The sequence below is a fragment of the Lampris incognitus genome, chromosome 9, assembly GCF_029633865.1.
Source record: "Lampris incognitus isolate fLamInc1 chromosome 9, fLamInc1.hap2, whole genome shotgun sequence".
NCBI classification, from domain to species: Eukaryota; Metazoa; Chordata; class Actinopteri; order Lampriformes; family Lampridae; genus Lampris; species Lampris incognitus.
Genome location: NC_079219.1, coordinates 39,781,734 through 39,806,284, shown reverse-complemented (window position 1 = coordinate 39,806,284; position 24,551 = coordinate 39,781,734). Strand labels below are relative to the sequence as shown.

General features: G+C 47.2%; 1 non-coding gene across 1 annotated transcript; it reads right to left on the bottom strand.

Annotated features, from left to right (window-relative positions):
• Window positions 1-24,477: 24,477 nt before the first annotated feature.
• trnat-agu (transfer RNA threonine (anticodon AGU)) lies at window positions 24,478-24,551 on the bottom strand. The gene has a single exon. It is a non-coding gene; the product is annotated as a tRNA-Thr (tRNA).

Below are 24,551 nucleotides of genomic sequence, written 5' to 3'. Positions count from 1 at the left end.
GTAACTAGATTACTGAACGCAACATCCCCCCTTTACTTAAAATAATTGCTCGTCTTTGCATAACACTGTATCAATAACAATAACATCTACTTGTATTATTTCTTTACGCTATCACAATGTATAAGCTTTAACAACAAAAATGCTTATTAGTTTTTTTTCACAATAACCAGGGGTTTCCAGATGGCAATCACAATTATCTAATAGTGCTCACATTTAACCAAATAATCTCAGTATTTTTTCATTACCCATTTTGCCAGATAACCACAATATTTTTCATTCACAGTAAGAACATGTTTTTTTTTCTATGAAGTCTCATAGTCCTCAAGCCAGGATGGTGGCTTGTGCTCTCTGACGGGACGGTTACCCGGAAAGTCCAGGCTCCACAGATGTTTCAGCACCAGTCTTTGGTTGCTCTGAGGAGTCAGGCAGTCCCAGGGGTACCATGGTCAAATGGGAAGCATGCCATGCTTTACCATCATCCAGGATGTAAGTGTTAGGACCCACTTTCCTTTTTATCAGGATGGGTGCAGAGAACCTCTGATGCCCTTTCATCACGTACACAGGTTTCCGCACACGCACTCTGTCCCCTTCTCTGAATGAAGGAGTGTGAGCACCCCGTCTTCTGTCACAGTACTCTTTCATGTGAGATTGGCGAAGCGACCCCCGGCCACGCACCTCAGTATCCTGCACTGTCACACCCGGAGGAGAGAGAACGTTGAGCTTAGTTCTCATCTTGCGACCATGCAGGAGTTCAAACGGAGATGCGCTGCTCGTGGCGTGCGGTGTAGCTCGATAGGCTTGGAGGAAATCCATGGTTGCAGCTTTCCAGGGTTGATGCTGAATGATTGCAGCTTGGATACAACCTTTGAGAACTCGGTTAAATCTCTCAATTGCACCGTTAGCAGCTGGATGGTATACAGAGGAGTGAATATGAGTGATCCCTCTGTCCTGGAGGAATGTGGAGAACGCAGCAGATGTAAATTGCGGTCCATTATCAGTGACCAGGGACTCTTGGTTGCCATAGCAGCTGAAGACACTGCTGAGGAATCCCACCGCTGTTTCCGTGGTGACAGATGAAGCGAAAGCAACTTCGGGCCACTTTGAGTAGTAGTCAGTCAAAGTGATTGCGAACTTACAGTCCCATGTTGCAGTTTCAAATGGTCCCACAATGTCCACGCCCAGCATACTCCAGGGGCCCTCAAGCAGAGGTACCAGTTGCAGTGGTGCCTCGGTCACTTTTGCTGACTTGTCTGAACTTTGACACAGTGAGCATGTAGATATCTCTGAGCGTACCAGTGCATCAATACCAGGAAACCAGTACAGATCACGCAAGCGTTGCTTCATTCACACAATACCCTGGTGGCCGTCATGAGCCAGGGCAATGAGTGTGCAGTGCAAGGAGACAGGCACAACCAAGCGTGACCCTTGAAACACTAAGTTGTCCTTCACACACAGTTCCTGCCTGATCTTGTAGTATGGTTGCAGCACTGGATTCACCGTTTTAACAGACGGCAGCCACTGCTGGTTGATTTGCTCACGCAGAGATGCAAGTTCAGGGCAGGAGAAGGAAGCATCTTTCAAACTTCCCTGCAGACACTGAGACAGGGGCCGTCGACAGCAAGGCCACTAACTCAGGTTCTGTGTCCTCGACCAGAGGGGAGGCAGCAGGTAGAGGTAAACGTGAGAGGCAAACGTGAGAGGCAGTCGGCTGTATGGTTTAATGATCCAGCCCGATACACGACATCATAGGTGAAACAGAGGAGACGCGCAGACCATCGTGCAATGCGCATCCCTGCTCGATCAGCACCTTTTGTAGAGAGGAGTGTAGTGAGGGCCTGATGATCAGTGCGCAGTGTGAACTTCCTGCCCCACAGATATGTCCTCCATTTCTCCACTGCCCAGACACACGCAAGAGCCTCTTTCTCTACAGTGGAGTATTTCCTCTCTGTTGAAGTCAGTGAACGTGACGCAAACGCCACTGTGCGTTCTGTGTGGTCTGGATGCATCTGGGTGAACACAGCTCCCAGTCCGTAGTCGGAGGCGTCAGTCGAAATTAAGGTTGGGAAGTCCCGACTGAATAGAGCAAGTGCCGGGCTGTCCACCAGCAGCTGTTTCACATTCAGGAAGCATTTCTGAGTCTCTTCAGTCCACTCGAATGTGCCCTCTTGTCACAGACAGGCACGGAGAGGCTCTACCTCTGTAGCGTAGTTGGGTATAAATTTTGCATACCACGAGAGCATACCAAGGAAGGAGCGGAGGCTGCCCACATCTTTGGGAGCCGGGGCCTGAGTAATGGCCTGCAAGTGCTCTGTGTCAGGCTCGATGCCTTTTGCTGTCACCAGGTGTCCCAGGAACTTCAGACTGGCTTGGCGGAAGTGGCATTTCTTTTCCTTCAGCCGCAGGCCTGCTCCTTCCAGCCGTTGTAGGACAGTTTCCAGAGCCGTGTCATGCTCCTGTGCTGTGTGCCTGTAGCAGATGACGTCATCCAGGTGGTTCTGAACATTAGGCACACCCTTCAACACTGTCTCCATCAACTTTTGAAAGGCTGACGGGGCTGAAGCCAGGCCGTAGGGAACTCTGCAGAACCGAAACAGCCCATCATGTGTGATGAAAGCTGTTAAATCCCGACTTCCGGGATGCAGCAGCACTTGGTGATATGCACTCTCCAAATCAATAGTTGAGAACACAGTAGCACCTGTCAGTGTAGAGAGTAGTTCCTCCATGTGAGGAAGGGGGTAGCTATCCACTATAATCCCTTTGTTGGGTTCTCGAAGGTCCACACACATTCGAATCCCTCCTGTTTTCTTCTGTGTGACCATGATAGGTGAGATCCACGGCGAAGCATCGATGCGCTCTATCACACCAGCTGACAGGAGACGACTCAGCTCCGCTGACACATCAGCTCGCACGGAGAAAGGAAAGCGTCTCAGTTTCTGACGCACTGGCACAGCGTCCGGTGACACTGTCACTTTATGCATGAAACCTTTTGCACTGCCCACGGTTGCAGGTGAGGCTGGCTGGGTGGTGAGACATCCCACTGACACTGCAGCAGTGGGCAGAGATGGAGGTGCTGCGGAGGGCGGATATACCGCGTTACCGTCGATGCGCAGGCAGAGAGCGGATATGAGGTCTCTCCCCATAAGTGCAGTCCCTGAGTCCACTACATAGAAGCTGGCTGGCCCTTTTATGCCATTCATGTGAACGGTCGCTTCCATGCAGCCCAGCAAGTTGATAGGGGTCCGTGAGTATGTCACTAGACGGACTGAGGATTGTTGTAGAGGAGCTTCTTTGAAGAGCTCCTCGTAGATGCATCGAGGTAAAACAGACACTGAAGCACCCGTATCCACCGTTAGTTTCACTGTCTTCACCACTTTCGCTGTTTGAATGTCCACTGAACACTGTCTCTTATCAGGGGTTTCTGTTCCTTCCACAAGCAGGAGTGTATATTCAGGCATTTCAACCTCCTTCACTGAATGAGTCTGCTGAGACTGCTTACACACACGGGCAAAGTGTCCTTTTTTATTGCAACCTCTGCATGTTGCTTTTGCAGCTGGACATTCCTGTGAGTTAACAAGGTGTTTATCTGAACCACACCGGTAGCAGGTACTTGCGGAGGAGGCTGTATAGCAGATTTCTGAGCAGACTTTGCATATGCACCCTTGTGTGGCTTTCCCTGGCCGCATGCAGTTTTCTGGGTCTGCACAACTTGTACTGGTATTTGCTGCTGACCTGCCATAGACTTAGCTTGTAGGGTAGCTGCTTCACACTGAGTAGCTATGGTAATAGCATCGGCTAATGTCAGGCTTGTCTTTAGCAATAACCTCTCTCTAATGCGAGGGTTAGCTACATGCTCCACGAGCTGGTCTCGAATCATGTCATCAGTGTTTGGAAATTCACACATTGCAGCCAGTTCTCTTAATGCAGCAATGTATTGCACTATGGATTCTTGTGCTCCCTGCACTCTTTTTCTGAAAGCATGCCGCTCCGCAACTATGTTCACCGTCGGCGTAAAATGGCCCTGTAATGCCGTAATGGCGGATGCTAAATCCTGACCTGTGTCCGGCAATGTATGGAAGATCCGCTGTCCTTCCGAGCCCAAACAATGCAGAAGTAGTGCTCTTTTCCTTGCCTCAGGCCACGCGTTTCCAGTTGCATTGATCACGAGAAGGTAATTCTGGAACATCTTCACCCACGTTTTGAAAAGTCTGGAAACGGTGCATTGGCCATCTTGTCCGTTTTAAAGTATGCAGGTCTGTCTCGTCGCCAATTTGTTATATTCTTTGGTAGAATAACCACACGACGTATTGCGTAATAACTTTACTAAAATAATTGCAAGGCAGACCGTTAGCTTCCAACATACTCGGACAGGTTCTCAGCAGCAACTCCCAACAACATTCAAAGAGTCAACCTAACCTACTGTTACTAGTGGCCTAAGAATACAGCGCCCTCTAGCGGTTGGCAGTATAGAACTCAATGTAATATAGGGTAACTAGATTACTGAACGCAACATGCTCCACGGGAAGGAGACTCTGAGGCCATATCTCTGGAAGGCAGCGTGTTAGACATAAGCCCAGACTCGAGATAAGCAGAATCGCCGGCTCCATTGAATATGTTATTTGTAGTATTTCATGCAAGATTACATACACTGTACTCCAATATCACCATGTGAGAGGCAAATTAACATTGAAGTCTATGGGGGGGGGGTATAACTTCAAAACACTATTTCTCTGAAATACAGCATGCTCCAGAACTAAGTCTAACATATATGTTTAGGGCAATGTTAGACCTTTCCAAAAATGTGTTTGGTTTTGTTCTACGATAAAAAATTCCAACCCTGGGACTTGACAGTTCAACATGCCATTGAACTTATGGCCTTTGAGATCATGCATGGTTTTTGGCTAGGGTTGGGAAATTGGGCTTCCTTTATGCTAGAGTCAAACCAGACATTTCCAGAAAGGCCTTTGCTTCCAGAAGAAAGCCTGCAAATATGAAAGTTTGAGTTGACCCTAGGCTCAGATATTGACCTTTGAACCCTGACCAGAGGTCACATTTGAAGCGCATATCTCTGTAATTAAAATAGCCATCAAAATAAGGTAAACTGTTTTGGACAGCTCCGGACATGTACTTTCAGAGGGGTGGAAGTGGGGAACTGCAAAAATAAATTTAGCTACTTAAAATGGCCTAGAATCAAATTCTGGGCTTTGCAATTTCTGTAAACTCACACAGCGCAATTATGTTGTATATATTGGTAGAAAGAACATATCTTGAGATTCCCACATAACATAGATTTATAACTTAGAAGATAATGTTATGTTTTATTAATAAACTACATCACCTATAAGAGTTGCAATACAAGCATGCAACACGGCGCCCATATTTGTAGTTCAGTGAGGTGCTGAGCAGGGTTGTGGTATATTAGGGTTACAAATCTGAATGAATTATCGTTTCACTCTATAAGTTTCTAAGATCAGAAGGTGCATTACTGTCCACAGAATGTGGGACAGGCGCTGTTTCAACATTAGAAGCCCTCTGAGTGACGTTAAAAGCGTAAAACATGCAGAACTATGTGAACAGTTCTGGCCAATTGCTTTCCTCCACGTCGGGTGCCAGAACGCCGCGAACAATCTCAGACAATCAGAAGTGTTGACCTTCCAAGCCTCGCGCGTGTTGCTAAGCAACATCATTCTGCGTAATGTGGGATTGTCTATTGATTCATATCTTCTCCATAGGCCTACTCAACATTCTTTGTCACCTACGTCATTTCATGTTTTTAAGTAGGCTACACAGGAGTGGAAGCGCTCATTCACGTCGTCAAAGGCAACGTCTTCATAATATCTAAGTAAACATTATGCAATGAACAGCGTATTATTATTATTATTATTATTATATCTTAATTTCGTTAACTACATTTCCAAATGAGTGGGAGGTGTAACTTATGCATCCTCCATCTAGCTTATATCACAGCCTTAACTTTAATCAATGATATCCCCAAATAAATCGTAAAAACTGTTCCACTACTGCTAAAACCATATTTATATGTATATGGGATATATAGCCTATATATCCCATCCCTTGGTCCTTTTTGTGTGGGGTTTGCATGTTCTCCCCGTGCTTGTGTGGGTTTCCGCCGGGTTCTCCGGTTTTCTCTTGCCATTAAAGACATGCATGTTAGGGTGCAATTCAGCATGCTACACAACACAGAATTTCCGCAAGGGGTTAATAAAGTGTTCTTCTTCTATTTTCAAACTCAATGTTGCCAAATACATATATTGTGGCGGACACTAGGGGCTATGCCTCTCACCCAGCAAGACTGTGAGCTGGGGGCGTGGTTTACGTTCCCGGGCTCGCCGGTGCAGGGTTGTTCCTGCTGCAGTTGGTTTTTTGGAGTTGAGGAATAAACATCAAACTCGCCTTGGTCTCTGTAATGATCTGTGCCCTCTGGCTATGTTAACTTATAACATTAATAAAGCAAGGACGACTTCTCTCGTGCTGGGCGTTTATTCACCGACCGGAGTCCCACTGACGTTGTTACGTACATCACGTGACTTTGTTGTGGCGCTACGGAAAGCCGTAAGGGACATTAGCAAATCAAATATTACTAGCAAATATTACATCTCCCTTTTTCTGAAAAGTGCTGCTTTCTCTGCAGAGATACAGACCACGTTGAGCACGTTTATAAGCGAATACAATCTTAATAAGAAAGAATATGAAAGTGGAACTCTTATATAACTGGACTGCAACAAAGTAGTGTAAAACATTTCCTTCACTGTCTGAATGTGACACCGTAATAACATTTCATCTTTTTTTTTTTCATTTCATTACTGGTAACTGCAAACAGCAGGTAGGTACACAAGGTAAGTGAACGCTGTAAATATTTCTTTTCAAAACATAGCAGGTATAGTACAGGTTGGTGTAAAATTCTCTCTTTTTTAACATTCATAAGTCAAGGATTTGTCTTGGTTTGATCGTGCGACCTGACCTCGTGGTGTAACCAGGCTGTGTGTCTGGTTGTCGCTGATTGTTCGTGTCTGGAGGTTCAGCATGCTCTTGCTGATGGGCTTGTGTGTTGTTGTTAGCGCTGGTAACAGTCTGCTGTGAAGTGTGTGTGTGTGTAGTGTGAGTGTTCACTCTGCTTTGTCGCAGGTGTTGACGGTTGCGTTGGTAGATCTGACCTTCTTTGGTTTGGATGTGGTAGCTCCTGTCTGTGTTCGCTGGTCTTTCCACAGTTGCAGGTCTCCAGGATCCATCCTCCTGCCGGAAGCGGATTGGTGTGCCTGCGGGCAGGTGGGGCAGAGGTTTGGCTGTTCGGTTGTAGTATGCCTGCTGGCGCTGTTGACATACCTCTCTCCTTTTGTGAACATCCTCCTGACTGGCGATCTGTGGCTGCAGGTGTTTTGCTGTTGATGGGAGAATGGACCGCAGCCTCCGACTCATCAGTAGCTGTGCCGGTGATTTCAGGTTGTCCACCGGTGTGTTGCGATACTCCAGTAAGCTCATGTAGGGGTCTTTGTTCTCAGCTTTGGCTTTGTCCAGGATGCGTTTGGCCGTCTGGACAGTCTTGTCGGAGAGGCCGTTGCTCTGTGGGTAGTGGGGGCTTGTGGTGGTGTGTGAGAAACCCCATGTCTGTGAGAAGTTGCGGAACTCACCAGAGCTGTAGCACGGACCGTTGTCGCTGATGATAGTCTCGGGGATTCCGTGTCGAGCCATTGCTGCTTTCAGCTTCATGATGACGGCAGATGAGGTGCAGCTGTAAAGTCTCTCTAGCTCGAAGAATCTGGAGTAGTAGTCCACAGTGACTATGAAGTCCTGTGAGTTCCATGTGAATAGGTCTGTGCCTATCACTTGCCACGGTCGGGTATGGCGTGTGACATCATTGGTTCCTTTGCATTTGCGCTGCGCCGTTCTTGGCATATGCTGCAGTCTGCTACCGCATCCTCGATCTGTTTCTCCATGCCAGGCCAGAACAGTAAGTCTCTTGCTCGGCATTTGCTTTTTTCCACGCCAAGGTGGCTGGCATGGATGCGCTGTATCATGTCCTTGCGAAGCTTTCGGGGGACAATGATTCTCTCACCTTTGAACAGGATACCGTCCATTTCTGAGATTTCTGCTCTGTGGTTCCAGTATTCCTGGATGCTGGGCGGGCACTTTTTCTTTGTGTCTGGCCAGCCAGTGAGTGTGGCTCGTCTGAGTGCGGTGAGCTGTGGATCTTGCGCTGTTTCCTGCTTGATTTCTGTGAGTCTTGTGTCGCTCACAGGAATGTTGCTGAGGACTGTGTGCACTTGGGCCTCCATCCCTTCCTGTAGGTCACTGTCGTGGTGTTCTATTGACTTGCGTGACAGTGTGTCGGCCACCGGTATGTCCTTACCGGGGCGGTGGATGATTTGGATGTCGTATTTTTGGAGCACCAGGATCATCCGTTGCAGCCGGGGTGGTGCTGCTGCCAGTGGCTTTTTTAGTATTGCCTCCAGAGGCTTGTGGTCTGACTCCACAATCACTTTTCGTCCGTACATGTACTCGTGGAACCTCTTGCAGCCGAAGACCACAGCGTAGAGCTCCTTCTCTATCTGTGCGTAGTTTTCTTCAGTGCTGTTGAGTGACTTGGATGCATAGGCAATTGGTTTGCCATCTTGGAGCATGACAGCCCCAAGGCCACTTTTGGATGCATCCACTTGGAGTCGCAGCTCTTTCTGCGGGTCGAAATATGAGAGTACTGGACCTGGGTGCTGTGTAATGAGATTCTTCATCTCTTGGAATGCCTTGTCGTGGACTGCATCCCACACAAACTCACTGTCCTGTTTCAGAAGCTGTCTTGAGGGGTGAGTTTATCTGTGAGAGGTATGGAGCGAATCTGGCAAGGTAGTTGATCATGCCGAGGACTGTCTCCAGCTCTGCTTTGTTCTGTGGGGGTTGCATGTCCTTGACCGCCTTCACCTTGTGTGGGTCTGGTTTGATGCCTTCGTGTGAGAGCGTGTGGCCGAAGTAGCTTACCTCGGACACGCATATGTGACACTTGTCGGGGTTGAGCCTCACCCCTCGCTCCCTTGTGCGCTTCAGCATCGCTCTGAGACGCTGGTCATGTTCCTCTTTAGTCTTGCCGAACACTAGTATGTCGTCCACTATGGCCGTCACACCGTCCAATCCTTCATATGTTTCATCCACGCGTCTCTGGAACTCGTCTTGAGCGGACACGATTCCGAATGGCAGTCTGAGGAAACGATACCTGCCAAACACTGTGTTAAATGTCGTCAACATTGAGGATTCAGTGCTCAGTTTGATGGCCCAATAGCCTGACCGCGCGTCTAACACGCTAAAGTACTCAGCTCCAGCGAGCTTTGTGGTGGCGTCCTCCAGCGTGGGGAGGGGGTAGTGAGGTCGTTGTATCACTTTGTTAAGAGCTCTGGGGTCTAAACACACTCTAAGTTTGCCTGACTTTGGCTTCTCAACAATGACGAGTGCGTTCACCCATTCTGTGGGTTCTGTTACCTTACAGATTATGCCGCCTTTCTCCATGCTGTCAAGCTCGTCCCTCAGTTTGCTGCGTAGGGCGATGCAGATTCTGCGTGGCGGGCAGACGACCGGCGTTGCATCTGGTGTGACGCGGAAGGTGCACTCGCCTGGGAACTCTCCTATTCCCTGGAAAACATCTGCATACTCATCCATTATGCTCTGTGATGTGACATTGTTTTCCTCGCTCACAGCCATCACTATTTTTACCAAGTTTAGGTCACGGCATGTTTTCATTGCCATGACTGGTGGGGCGTTTGTGTCAATGACGTAAAAGTCCAGCATCATTGCATTGTCTCTGTACTTACATTTGAGTTTGCATGTGCCTTTCACGCTCAGCGCGCCTCCTCCATATTCAATGAGTCTGTGTATTGCTGGGTTCAGTGTCACATTTTTGAACAGCGCCTGGAACAGGTTGGTGGGATAGTATTGGCCTGTGCCCAAGTGTCTAGTTTAAACGTTACCTTCTGTGGAGGTGTGCCAATTCCAACCTCTACGTAAGCCTGCTCGTTGCTTTTTCCGTTGTTCTCTATTGAGATGCAGTCTATGTACAGCTCTGTCTGTTCTCCCACAGCGGTGCTCTCCACTGTAATGTTGTCGAAGTACAGTTCTTCCTGCTCTCTGTCAGTGGTGTACTCTTCTGGGTTCTCTCCGACGGCATGTACTGTGCCGTGGTAGTACTTTGTCTGTCCCTGGGAGCTAGACTTGCATACTTTTGCAAAATGATTGAGCTTCTTGCATTTAATGCATTGTTTACCCTTAGCTGGGCAAGTGGCTTTAGCGCCGTGTAGCCCTCCACAATAGCTACACGCCCTAGCGGCGGTGCTAACGTTACCTTCCCTTTGTCTGAAGTTAGCGTTAGCTGCTTTGGGTGCGTTCGGTTTGTAAGTCTTTCTGCCTATTGCGTGCACCGTTTCATGTGTGCTGCCCTGGCCCATAAACTTTAGCTGTTGCTTTGCTAGCTCGTGTGAGCGGGCTACATCTATGGCTTTTTCTAGCATTAGCTCAGCTCCCTGGCTAAGTAGCTTTTCTCTCACTCTGGGTGAGTTGGTGGCAAACACGATGCGGTCCCTGACCATCTCGTCGGCATTTGGGTAGCCACAGTCTTTGACTAGGAGCTTTAGCTCAGTTACAAATTGTTCGAAGGATTCACTCTCTCCCTGCATCTTTTCATGAAATGTATATCTGGCATAAATCGGGTTTGCTTTGGGGGTGATGTACTCAGTGTACTTACCGTAGTACGTTTCTAGCTTCTTGGCTTGTTCTCCGCTGAGTGTCCAAGTGTTGTGCACATCGCGCCCTTTTTCCCCTATCCAGAGCAGGAGGTAGCTGCATTTCTCCTCTTCGTTCTTCCCGCGCAGGGGGCCCTTGAACATTAGCTCCGTTGTTTGTCGAAATCGTCTCCATGCTTCAGGTAAGTTCGCCGATTCCCAGTCCATCCATGGAGCTGGAACGCCGTACGAATCCATATTGGGTATTTAAACTCCGCTACTCTGACACCATGTAATGATCTGTGCCCTCTGGCTATGTTAACTTATAACATTAATAAAGCAAGGACGACTTCTCTCGTGCTGGGCGTTTATTCACCGACCGGATTCCGACTGACGTTGTTACGTACATCACGTGACTTTGTTGTGGCGCTACGGAAAGCCGTAAGGGACATTAGCAAATCAAATATTACTAGCAAATATTACACTCTCCTGTGTTTTTCCTCATCCTGCCACATTGGTGACCCCGAATTGAACATGTTTGGAGCAGAAGAGGAGTGTGAATCCACTTCGGCCACGCCGCCCCAACTCTCACAGCCGGCCGTTCTCGCCGCGGCTGTGAAACTCCCAGAGTTCTGGCAGAGCGACCCGGCCTCGTGGTTCCAGCATGTCGAGGCGCTGTTCCACCTGCGTGGAATCTCCGCGGACGACTCCAGATACTATTTGGTCGTCGCTGCGCTGGACCAGCAGTCCACACGCCGGGCCATGCAGCTGTTGCGCGCCCCTCCGCAACACGATAAATACGTCGCCCTCAAACATCTTCTGCTCCGGAGGTACAGCCTATCTACCGCAGAGAGGGCAGATAGAATCCTCTCCCTATCCGGTTTGGGCGACGGGACGGCTGTGGATCTCATGGACAATATGCTGTCGCTGCTAAGCTCAGACGAAGGCGGGTTCCTTTTCCCGCACGTTTTCCTGCGCCAGCTCCCGTCTCCTGTGCGCGCGGCTTTGGCTAACTCCCCGTGTCTGGCCGCTGGTGACTGCCGAGGTTTGGCTGAGGAGGCCGATCGGGTCCTGCTGATTACCAGACGGTTCTCTGTGTAGAGTGTGGCATCGGAGCCTCTGCAGCCGACGTCGGAGGACGCGGACCCGGCAGTGGTGGCTGAAGTGACTGCCCGGAGACGGCGCGGGAGAGGCCTCTGTTTCTTCCACCAGCGGTTCGGCGGCAAGGCGAGGCGCTGCGTCCCTCCGTGCACGTTTGAGGCGGCGGGAAACTCCAGGGCCAGCGCTCAGTAGCAGCTGTGGGCGCTGGCGGACGTAGTGAGCTGCTCTTCATTAAGGACACGATGTCAGGAAGACGGTTTCTGGTGGACTCAGGCTCGCAAAAGAGCCTACTCCCTCCTGCTAAGACAGACAGGTCGGCCGAAGGCGGCGGCCCACAGTTAAGTGCAGCCAACGGTTCGTCCATTGCGACGTTTGGCACAAGGTTGGTGACTGTTTGCTTCCCATGGCACCATTTTGAGTGGGACTTTGTAGTGGCCGCCATTACTGTTCCTATTATCGGCGCGGATTTTCTGTGTGCTAATGGTCTGCTGGTTGATGTTGCAAACCGCCGTTTAATTGATGCTGTGTCTTTCGCCACTGTTCCGTGCGAGAGCGTTTGCTGGCGGATTTTCCATCGGTGACTACGCCTGCCTTTTCCACCGCGGTTACTAAACACGGGGTAGAACATTTCATTCCCACTCTGGGACCGCCAGTTTTTGCGCGCGCGCGGCGCCTCGACGCGGTAAAATTGGCTATAGCTAAGGAGGAGTTCGCCATCATGGAGCGTCTGGGTATAGTGAGGCGTTCCAACAGCCCGTGGGCCTCGCCGCTTCACATGGTGCCCAAGGCGGATGGGTCGTGGCGGCCTTGCGGCGATTTTCGCCGCCTGAACAACGTCGCCGCCAATGACCGCTATCCCATCCCACACATACAGGACTTTTCCATACGCCTGGCAGGTACCACTATTTTCTCTAAGGTGGACCTGGTGCGCGGCTATCATCGGGTTCCCGTGCGCGCAGAGGACGTGCCCAAGACCGCAGTGATCACCCCGTTTGGGCTTTTTGAGTTCATGCGCATGCCTTTTGGCTTGAAGGGGGCAGCGCAAACCTTTCAGAGGCTGATGGACTCGGTGTTGCGTGACCTTGCTTTCGTGTTCGTTTATCTCGACGACATATTAGTGGCCAGTCCGTCAGCTGAAGAGCACCTGGCGCACCTGAAACAGGTTTTCCGTCGTGTGGACGAACACGGCTTGATAGTCAACCCGGCCAAGTGTCAGTTTGGACTGCCGGTGATTGACTTCTTGGGTCACCGCATTTCGCCGCAAGGCGCGGTCCCGTTGCCTTCTAAGGTGCAAGCGGTGGCGGAATTTCCCCGCCCAGTCTCTGTTAAGGCATTGCAGGAATTCTTGGGCATGGTGAATTTCTATAACCGTTTCCCCCCTCGCGCTGCCCACCTCCTTCAGCCACTTTACGAAGCCCCGCGGCTTAAGAAGGCTAACGACCCTGTCGACTGGACTCCCGAACAGGTCCAGGCCTTTGACGGAGCTAAGTGCGCCCTGGCTAACGCTGCCCTCCTCGCCCATCCCACACCCACGGCGTCCATAACTTTAACAACCGATGCGTCTGACATAGCCGTGGGGGCTGTTGTTGAACAGCGTGTGGCGAATGCGTGGCAGCCACTCGCATTTTTTAGCCGCAAACTGCGGGATAGCGAGCGCAAGTACAGCGTTTTTGACCGGGAGTTGCTGGCACTGCACCTTGCAACCCGGCATTTCCGCTTCCTGCTGGAGGGTCGCCCATTCACGGCTTATGTGGATCATAAACCGCTGACTTTTGCCATGTCCAAGGTGACTGAGCCGTGGTCTGCTCGTCAACAGCGCCACCTAGCGGCGATCTCCGAGTTCACAACGGACATTCAGCAGGTGGCCGGGAAGTCCAACCCTGTTGCTGATTGCCTGTCGCGTGTGCTTGTGTGTCCTGTGCACCTCGGTGTGGATTTCTCCGCTATGGCTGCCGACCAGCCCAGCGACCCGGACGTCCTTGCCCTTAGGTCAACGCGTACCGGTCTCAAGCTAGAGGACGCTGTGATGCAGGAAGGCAGTCCTGCCCTCCTCTGCGATGTCTCCACCGGCCGTCCCCGCCCCGTTGTTCCAGTGGCCTGGCGCCGTCGAGTTTTCGATTCGATTCACTCCCTCTCGCACCCTGGAGTTCGGGCGTCGGTGAAGTTGGTCGGTTCCAAGTTCGTCTGGCCTGGCCTCCGCAAGGACGTCAAGGGGTGGGCAGCTGCATGTGTAGCGTGCCAGCGCGCTAAGGTCCACCAGCACACTAAATCGCCCCTCGAACCGTTTCCGATCCCGGCCAGACGTTTCGACCACGTGCATGTGGACCTGGTGGGCCCTCTACCTTCTTCACAGGGATTTATAGTCCATGGGCCAGACGATATTTCGGTACACTCAAGGTGGCAAAACTTACTTATAATTTTTGAAAGGATCCATGTCTGTAGATGATATTTTGGTATGATAACCATTCCTGAGTGGCAGCTGTATCACAGTTATCAGCTCATGAAGTTAACCACCCGCTAAACTAAATTGCATTTCAGACGCTGGTGCATATCCTGGTTTAGCCTCATGGTCAGGACATTTTTCAATGTTCTATAATATTGTCTTTGGTATCATTTTAAAGGGGACCTTCTTAGCTTTCATTCAAGCCCTGTTGTGGATATTTCTCACAAATATAGAGGTCACTTGAGCTCTTCAACCCGTCAATAACACACATCTTTCTGCAATTTTCGCCTAAACTATATACTTTCTTTTAGCCCTGTGGCATCTAGGAATATCAGGGACACAAAACACAAAAACTGGAATACTCACAGGACTGTAAAGATTCAGAAAATGTATAATATACCCATACTATTTCATTGTGTGAGGTGATTGTGAGCCTTAAATGAGAACTAGACCAAAGCCAGTTAGGTCACAAACTGGTCTCTATACATTTGTTTAAATACACAATCAAAATACATGATAAAAAGGAATACCATAGTCAGGTAATGAACTATTTTAATATTTTAAACAACATTGACATTTACATATACTTAGTCAATGATACATGTAATCCCATATCATTAGTGGGTATATGTAATGGTAATGGGTAGGGTAATGGGTATATGTGAATATGGTTACATTATTGTTATCAAGCTCTGGGTAACCAAGTCCAGAATCAACATCCTGTGCATCAATAGACTACTACCACAGTAATACCATCAGAATCATCACACTGGCATTCATCAAACTGCTCGTTTCTCTCATCATCTGACTCCCCAAGTTCAAAGTCCAGTTCTGGACCATCCTGCTGTTTTTGGTTACTGCAGGTCTGTAACCTGCACATGTCTGTGCATGGAAGTCCATTTGACAGGCACATGCAGCTTGGCATTTTGCATGAATGCACACACTTGCATGTTAGCATTTCCAAGACCACATCTGGTGCAGGTGGGGAGCGCATCCAGTAAATGGCCAGCTTGCCTTCATCGTCTGTCCATCCATACTCAGTAGGGCTTGGCACCACAGGGTTAGCCTGCAGACAGCACTTCCATATTGCTGCCTGATAGTTGGCTCGTTGAACATGCATAAAGAGACAGTCTCTACATGGTGGCAGCTGGCTGGACTCAACCTCTCCCCTTTTGGTGCAGAAGAGCTGGTAATGCAGTTTGTTCACCTCAGCAGTGCTGCTATTAGCAACATACATCCGACAGGTGAACTGCTCAATTTTCTGGAACAGCTCATCACTCACATTCCATGTCTGTCCCAGTTGACTAAAAGTCTCTTGGCAGGAAGTGTGCTTTCTCACTATCTTCAGGGCATTCAGCTTCCCTCGACCAGCGAATGCACTGACAGTGTCGCAGCCTGTGAAGGCATGTAAGCCAATTAGGCTGTCACAGATGCTGTCTCCAAGTGAACTTGCCAGTTTGGTGATGTCGACAAACCGTGTGCGGTTCTGAGTCCCACACTTCTGGTAGATGGGACAGGTGATGTCCTTCTGGAAGCCAAGACAAAGCACCATGACATCAGTGTCCTCAACTGTGATGATAACTGACTTTGAGCCTGCATTTGCTGCATGCAATGCATGCAGGAGCAGACGGGTGTCAGCTTCTTCATGTGTGGGGTGCAGTTCTGCTGCTTCTTCACACCCATCTTCTGTCAACTTGTAGCAGGTTTCCTCACAGGTCATGTACAACACCTTGCCATGCAGCATAGCTCTGTATCGTGGGAGTTTCCACTCTTCCACCAGAAACTTGATGAGACTGGTCTTGTTGGAGGAACTGCACAGAAATTTTCTCCACTGCTGGACGTGGTGTCCCCCTGCAAGATTCTTGTACTGGAGAGTGATGTCTCCACCCCGGTTCAGTCGTTCAGCATCTTTGATCGAAGTCTGGTGATAGACATCAAAAACAACATCAATCCTCCCACTCTGTGCTCCCTCATGGAGGACCTGGGTCAAGGCTGACTCTGCCACCTGTGCAAAGGTTTTGTTGTTGCCATTCATTTTTTGGACCAGGCTCATCCCATCAATGATGGAAGTAGATGGGATTGGGATGTCTTCTGCAGGAGATACATTCTTTTCAAGCTCTCTGGCAAGTGCAGCCTTGTTTGTTTTTCGTAAGGACCCATCAGCATTTGCCAGTGCCCATGGTAGTGGGCCCAATGGGTAGGCAAGGACATCCTTCAGATTCACCTTCCTGCTTTCAGCCACCAGGATCATGTGACTGAAAAGGTTTCTATCTGCCTTCAGAACCACATCATGTGCTTTTTTTCCATGAGCTTTTTTTGTGCTGACATTGGAGAATGTTTTCAGATTTTGCTTGGTCATCTTGTCATGGAATTTCACAGGTGGTGGGTCTGCATCTAACCTTGTTTGCTGGAATGCTTGGTAGGCCTCTTCTCCTTTCTCAAGAGCTCTCAAGAGATCTATGGTCACATCAGGTGGAGCCATGTTGCCAGTGGAGAGGCTAACCAAATCAATCTCATCAGGGGACATAGGATTGAGCCAGTTATTCTCCATAAGGTCCATGAGAGACTGGACATCTGCTTCATCTCTCTTGATCCTTGGACTCTGTAGATCTGGATGAGACCATTTGCACCTGCCTTGACCTGTCAGGTCTCTCAGCTGTCTGAGGTACATGCTTCTATACTCAGCTGTGAGATAATATTTGGTCACAGCTCCTGGCTTCAAGCTGAATCCCTTTGTCCCTCCAGCTGTTTGGGTGTCTTTGTTCACCGTTTCTTCTATAGCTTGGTCAACAGGGATTCGGCCAAAGGGATTGGTGGAGCCCAGTTGGACTGAGAAGCCTCCTTCCATGAATTCTGTGTGCACATCTGTGTGTGTGATGGGCAGCTCAGACATCTGGGTGTAGTAGTAGGGGAGGTAGCGTGCATAATTCATCCTGTCATAAGCAAAGCACCATGGGATCATTGCTCGAATGCTAGCCAAGTGTAGCATCCAGTCTCCCTCTCTGGATGCTCGGATGAGCCCCAACAAGATTTCAACCATGTCCAAATAGGACATCCAGAAGTTCGAGAGGCTGCCGTTTCCACCTCTAAGGAACTCACGGTAGACTTCAAATAGATCCATGATGCGTGTACAAGAGCTGTTCTCGAGGACCTCCTTCAAAGCATGTTGTGAGACTTCTTTCCCAAGGCTGTCAATGGTCTTCAGTGTCTCATTCAGGTGAACCATGTCATTCCTGTGAGTTTCTTCCAACCAGGACAGGAAACCATTCAAGGTCAGTCGCATGAGAGCCTCATACAGGAGCTTGTGTAGTCGCACTGCCCTGTTGTACTTGCGGCCATCCATAACACCAGCAACTGAGCCTTCTGCAATCATGCCAGACTCAATGCAGAGGTCTTTGAGTCCAGCATCTTGGAAACGCTTTCCTATTATTGCCAGCAGTGTGCAGATGGTGTGGAATACCCCAAGCCTAACGATGATATCATGGAACTTGTCATGGTGTTTCCATGAGATCTCGACAGCCTTCGCATACAGGGCTTGGTCAAAGACACAGACAATCTTCCTCAGGCCTAAGCACTGCATGATGCTCAGTGACTGGTTAAGCACCTCGTTGACAGTAGACATTTGTGTCGCTGGAGCATTGATGGTAGGCAGATAGCCTATATTGTCGGGGATGACCGTCATCTCTCCTCGAGTCAGGATGTTGAAGCCTGTCCAGCTGCTGACTGACTGTTCTTCTTGTTGTGACATGCGTGCTAGGACCCAAAGAAGGTTTTTCTCTCTGGCAAGCTTAGTATTGGCTGCAGTATCGGCATCTGACTTTTTGCTTTGTGGTGGCCCTACCCGTTGTCCAGCATTGTAAGTTGGTAACATTGGTGGGGGTCCATCAATGCTTCTCTTCTTTGTTTTGGGAACAGTGGGCATGGGTTGGACAGGAAGTGGGTTGACTGGCTTTGCTTGCACAGCAATCCCATTGACTCTGTGAGATGTTCCCTCACCACTGACAGTTTCTTCAAGACGGTCGATATTGTCCCAGGCTAAAGTTGTGAATATGCCAGGATGGATGTTAGCTGGAAGGGCAATGCCACTCCCTGATGATGAGAGTTTCTGGAGACACAGGGCAGTGTTGATCTCTTCCATCTGTGAATAGGACACACTGTGACCAAGTCGGTTGAGGATGTTTATCAACTCTACATTTCCTGTCAACGATTTGACACTGAATGGCAGAACAATGTGCTTGGAAGGCTTGGTATTTCCACATGTCACTGCATATACTATGTCATGGCCAAATGACTGCAGAAGGCACTGCACTCTCTGGGATGCATGATCAGGATCATTTGAGCCTGTGAGTAGAGAGTACAGGAAGATAATGAGCGACTCTGGAATGGTAGGACATTCTGCTTCTGGTTTGACTTCAGGCGGCCAGGTTTGAGGAACATCTTGACTTTTAATGTCTGCTCTCAATTTGATGGCTGCTTTGGCTATAACATCTTGTGCACTGACACTTTTCAGGGTCTGCAGCTCCCTTTTGAGAGACTGATTTTCTTTGGCAAGTTCCCTCATGGACAAGTTATCAGGATAGAGGAGGAATTTTCCTTTCTCATCAGGGAATATCTGCAAGGCTCCAGCAAACTCACTCTCCAGGTTTCGCCTTATGTGCTTCTTGGTTGATTCCTTGACTTGGGCAATGCCTTGGGAGTTCATTGAAGCTACCAGTCTAGAAGAGAGATCAGTCATTGTCATCACTTGAGGATTGCCAAAAAGCTCCATCCTGATGAAGAGGAACAGCTCATTGTATGCCTTATTCACAGCAGCTTCATACTGGGCTGCAGCATCATCATCTTCATTGCTGGCAACCTCTCCTTTGGAAACCTCTTCTTGGGTGTAAAGTCTATAGCATGACCTGTGGCAGTGCCCTTCAGCTGCTACAAGGTCTCTACTCACAATGGCAAGGATTCTGCTGTCCCTTTTCTTTGTGGCTGCACTCCTGATCTTTGCATCGGCTCGCAGTTCTCGACACTGCACCAGTACTTCTCTCGTATTCTGTCTCTTGGAATATTTGCTGTTTTTCTGACAAAATATGCACTCTGCATCATAAGTCCTAGATGTACTTGGAGCATGTCGAGCTACTCTCTTAGATTGTTTCTCTTCAGCAGAGACACAACTTTTCTTTTCTTTTGCAAGGAGGCCATCAAGAATTTGCTTCATAGTGAAGATACTGCGACACTTTCTGTGGTAGTAGATTGCTGGAATCTGTCCCTCAGGAATGTCTTTTGCCAGTTTCAAAACTGGTGCATGATTTCGTATCTGAGCTGCCCTGAGCAGAGTTCTCCATGAGTCGACACTTTGTAGTGAAACCAGCTTATCTGTGTCATCAGAACAGTGGATAATGCACTCCACCCGTGGGCGCTTTGGTATTGGGTAAAAACTTGCTTTTTCACCAATGGCCATATTCAGTCAGTTTTCACCTGCCACATACAAACAAATCCATGTAACTTAGGTGTATGAACACTACTAAAACAAAGTTTACTTTTCTTCACCAGCGTCATATTACCATTATTTATCTTACATAGCCACAAATAGATACATTACCTAGTTGCTATGCAACAGCTGTATTTTGTCCACATGAGGCCGCTAAAATCAACACAAGATGAAAGTTCCTCGTAGCCACTTTAACTAATCATATTAACATATACATTAAAAGAACATGCTAACATTATGGGAAATTATCTTACAATCTTCTCCAGAGTGAGACAAGAAGATAGATACCAGTTTCCTCTATATGTGTTTAGTAGAAAGCTATCTGGCTGCACGTTAGCCTAGCTTAGCACAATGAATGGAAGTACACAGTACTGGTTATCCTTGGTTGTTGGCCAACTAAGAACTGTCCCGGAGTTTAAGCTAGGCTAATCAGTACCAGGGGTGTTGAAATGCTATATTTGTAAAAATCTGGGCAAATACACAATCGTGAGAGGCACAGAAACAGGTTTCCTGAAAGAAAAATGAAATAGCTGCTCATTTGGAAAGGTTATCATGTATTATTTTACTTCTGTTAGTGTACCAAATGAAATGGCACCAGTGAAGTTGTGTCACCTTGGGTGATATCGATATCTGGTCTGACCCATGGACTAACTGGCTTTGGTCTAGTTAGTTTCTTAGTAATAATGCCCTTCTAATTTAAGGTTCACAATCACCTCACACAATGAAATAGTATGGGTATATTATACATTTCCTGAATCTTTACAGTCCTGTGAGTATTCCAGTTTTTGTGTTTTGTGTCCCTGATATTCCTAGATGCCACAGGGCTAAAAGAAAGTATATAGTTTAGGCGAACATTGCAGAAAGATGTGTGTTATTGACGGGTTGAAGAGCTCAAGTGACCTCTATATTTGTGAGAAATATCCACAACAGGGCTTGAATGAAAGCTAAGAAGGTCCCCTTTAAAATGATACCAAAGACAATATTATAGAACATTGAAAAATGTCCTGACCATGGGGCTAAACCAGGATATGCACCAGCGTCTAAAATGCAATTTACTTTAGGGGGTGGTTAACTTCATGAGCTGATAACTGTGATACAGCTGCCTCTCAGGAATGGTTATCATACCAAAATATCATCTACAGACATGGATCCTTTCAAAAATTATAAGTAAGTTTTGCCACCTTGAGTGTACCGAAATAGGAAATTTTGGGCTCTGGCCCATGGACTAAAAGTGTGTCGGCAGCCCGAAGATAACATGTGGAGTAGCGCCTACTGTACATCTTGAAAAACATTTTGCTTTGTAATTGACATGCAGCCTTACATTTGGTACACAAACTCTCCTGCACATGGATATGACTTTTTCTAACTGCACAAAATTGCACTGAAAGACAAATCCAGGAGCAGCTTGGAATTCAACCGAGAACACTTGTTTGCCGGACAGACATTTTGACCAATTCAGCAACAACATCTCCCCCAAAGGTCTTCAATGGACTCTCTGAAGAACTGTCTCGAACCAAACCGAGTTGTTTGAGGTATTTCCCTATACTCAGGTGTATCAGCTCTCTTATCAGAGACTTGCAAAAAAAATGAACTAAGTGAGGCATAATTAGCAGACGGTGAGCTTCTTTTAGACATGTTCTAAGAATTTCTTCCCACGGAAATCAGCAATACAGGTTTAGCCCCGGCTAAAATTTATTTACACAGTAAACTCCTGAGTGTTAATTTAACTCTGTACAAATGGACCCGAAAGGATCCATTTGTACACCCTCGGAGTTAAATTAACGCAGTTTTATACTGTGTAGACATCCGGCTAAAATTCAGTTAGACACCTAAAATTCGTATACATTTGGTTAAAATTCTTTTAGGATATAAAAAAAATTATTGTTTGAATATTTTAATATATAGGGAAGGATAAAATAGAGAGGTAAATCTTTAAAGTTAAAAGGTTAGAGTTTATGCAAATGAGCATAGTTTGCTTAAAATGTACAGGACCAAGCACGTGTAGTCAGTCTAAGAGCCTAACTTGATGAGCCGCATTATGTCAATTTGTGTTTTCCTTTGGGTAGCCAGGTGGTAAATTCCATGTACCCTGTGTAAATATGTTCACTATAAAAAAAGAGAACAGAGTGGGAGCGCAGCAATGAGGAGACGAGGAGATCGAGCCGAGTCAATTCCGTTTCATCGCTACACAAAACGACACCGATACAGCACAATCCCTCGTGGCAACCAGCTGACCACTAGGCTGCTGCAAACATGGCTCCACCCCGGAAACCCTACGCATGCCTACGTCAGCACTCTGAACGTCTGCCTTAAAGGAGCAGCAGCCCCTGGTGAATCTACCCTCAATTGTGTATCACCACAATAGATTTTATTTTTGTTTAACTATGTACAATGTAAGAGGTATTTACAGTTATGTTAAAATATAATTCATATGTACAAGCCATTTTAAAAAGTAAGATTGTACCTGAGGGAACAACAGAGATCATAAATAGGGTTAACTCTTAGCTGTTACAATCTGGTGCCACTAGAGAGCGAGATTGGCGAATTTCTTCTTGTGCTCAGGGGATTCTGGTCCTTTTACGGTTGAGTAAGCTGAGAGATGCAGGTAAAATGCATTCTGAGTCCATTTGCCAGTAGATGCTAGGGCATGAGAATGGGTCAGACAATAAACATGACTGGTTGTCTGTGCACCAGGAGAGGCTCAAACAGGCACACAAGCGAGACAGGGAGTACTCTGAACAAAAGCCAGCTGAGAGGATCTCAATGCAGATTGAGAAGGTGTTTTGCCCCCCTGTAGATACTGGCCAACTTGTTTATCTACGTCATAGGCCCCTAGGAAGGAACAAGATTCAGGATGCAAGGAGTCCTATAGTTTACAGAGTAGTTCACATCCAGGGTACCACACACACTGTCGAGCCTCTTGAAGGGGGTCCTATCAAGAGAGTCCATAGGTCGGAATTAGGTCCCTGTCCTCCCCCTGTTCCCAAACCGAGGACAGTAACAAGGTTACACCCTGATAGTCAGCCTAGAGCAGAGGAGATACCTGGATCTTTTGAGCCTGATTTTGTGGTGGTAGAGGAAGTACTTAGTGTAGCTGTTGAAAGTGAAGTGCCTGATACACAGTGGTAGCCAAGACAGGGTTAAGTTACTCAAGTATCAGAGACAGAATGTGCTAATGTTGATTGCCCAGATTTGGATAGTGATAGTTCTCAAACAGAGGAGTCAGCAGATAGGGACATGCATACTGCAGTCAGTGATATTCATACATCAGATGCAAGCCATGCTCATAAAGAGACAAGTAATGCTCATGTTCCTGCTGTTAGAAGGAGCAAGCGAGATACTGCAGGGACCCATACTAACCCTTTCCATTTACCAAAGTCAACTTGTAATGCTGTTACGGTTAGCACAGATATGGTTGCACAAGTATTGACTAGTTCTGGGTACAGCTCTGTTTGAAAAGGCATTGCAAGGGGCAATGGGGTCCACTCAGGTGGGTTAGTCAGTCATCGAGGACGTTGACTTGCTGCAAGGGAGAATGTAGCCAGGTGGTAAATTCCATGTACCCTGTGTAAATATGTTCAGTATATATATATATATATATATATATATATATATATATATATATATATATATATATATATATACATATACATAAGAGAATCGGTTTTATTTTTGTTTAACTATGTACAAGGGAAGAGGCATTTACAGTTATTGTTATGTTAAAATATAATTAATGTACAAATAAGATTGCACCTAAGGGGAAAAAAAGAGATCATAAAAAGGGTTAACTCTTAGCTGTTACAATCTGGTGCCACTAGAGAGCGAGACTGGCGAATTTCTTCTTGTGCTCAGGGGATTTTGGTTCTTTTCCGGTTGAGTATGCTGAGTGACGCAGGTGAAATGCATTCTGGGTCCATCTAATGAAATCCATGGGTAAATATGCCTTAAATCAGTGGTTCTCAACCTTTTTGGGGTCCTGGACCCCCTGCGTATTTTTGATCTATCCTGAGGACCCCTCCACCTGATCTTGCGGGAGGGGGGTTGCAATTTGATAGAAACAGTAGAAACTGCATTTTAAATTGCATTATAGCATTTATTCACTCTTTGGGGCAAAAATAAGAGCTTTGTACATTTTCTCGTGTTTTCTTTTAGTGATAAGCCCACTGCGGTATTTTGATTTTGTTTTTGAGGTTTTTTTGTTTTTACATGAAGTATTTCTGCCTAAACCATAAAGGCGGAACTTAGTTACTCAATTCAATTTAGAGTGATAAATAAATAAAGGAAGAAAGAAAGAAAGACGGAAAGAACCACAAAAGTAGTGATTGTGTCCTGTGTGGTACCTATTTACACGGGTCACATTTGTTTTAATTTGTAATTCGTGCTAAAGGAGCCCCGGCCAAGTATTGAGTGCATAAATGAACATGCTTTTCAGAAGATCGATATTTCTGTATTATAAATCCTTTTTTATTATTATTTTTATTGGTCTTGTGTAATATTCTAATATTTTGACATACTGGATTTTTTGATTTCCATGAGCTGTAAACTGTAATCGTCAAGATTAAAACAAAAAAGGCTTGACATATTTCACTTTATGTGTAATGAATCTAGAATATATGAACGTTTCACATTTTGAATTACGTTACGGAAAATAATGAACTTCTCCACAACATTATAATTTTTTGAGATGCACCTGTATATTAGCAACATTTCTAAAACACAGAGAGAGTGAACAGCAGGTCAGGCACTGCTGGGATTTGAACCCAGGATCTCCTGTTTACTAGACAGGCACTTTGACCAGCTAAGCCACAGCGCC